This window comes from Wasmannia auropunctata, unplaced genomic scaffold (assembly GCF_000956235.1).
Source record: "Wasmannia auropunctata unplaced genomic scaffold, wasmannia.A_1.0 LD336116.1, whole genome shotgun sequence".
Lineage (NCBI taxonomy): Eukaryota > Metazoa > Arthropoda > Insecta > Hymenoptera > Formicidae > Wasmannia > Wasmannia auropunctata.
In genome coordinates this window covers 4,806,388-4,807,177 of record NW_012026774.1, presented here as the reverse complement: position 1 = coordinate 4,807,177, position 790 = coordinate 4,806,388, and positions in this window count along the sequence as shown.

Here is a 790-nt window from a genome sequence, read left to right as displayed (position 1 = left end):
TTATTCATATAAAATTAGTAGAAATATATTAATTAAAAAGCTTACAGTTTCACACCATATTCGCAATTCCATTTTTGTGAATCACTTTTAATTTGCAGCTACATTTTGCAGTTTTCTCATAAATCTTTTCGAATAGAATATATTTTGACAAGATATAATTTTTATCAGTGATAATTATATATTCTGATCGACGTTGAGAGTTTCGCTTATCCGCGTAGAGTAGATATACTTGTCGCACAAAATTTATCATGCATGAGACTTTTATTCATCTGTTTAAAGACTTGATTACGTTTTTATATGACGTTAAATATTTCGTACTGATATACGAAATTCTCGGTGCTCATTTTTGATGTGACAGCTGTCGCGCAGCTGATCGCCGGCGTTAACTTTCCTTCCCCTCCCCCCTTATGGGTATGACCTTGACGTGGTGGGGTAACTCAGTACCCGGAGGATTTTAAAATCTAAAGGGGAAGCTAACTGGTACCCATATTTTTAATTTAATTGTGTAGTAAAAAATTAAATTACGATTTTATCCGCGATAACTGCGTTATTATAACCGCGTTATACGCTAATAACAGAAACAAAAAACAAAATAATTGCGGATTGCAACTCATGGCAATGCTGTATTAAGATAGTGCAGAATTAAGAGAAAGTCGCAAATTAAAACTATTTTTATTAAGGATAAAGAACTTTGTAATCCACACGCGCGATCGTAATTACTTCGTTTTTTTGTTATTAGCATGTAATGCAGTTGAAATAACGCAGTTATCGCGGATGAAATTGTAATTTA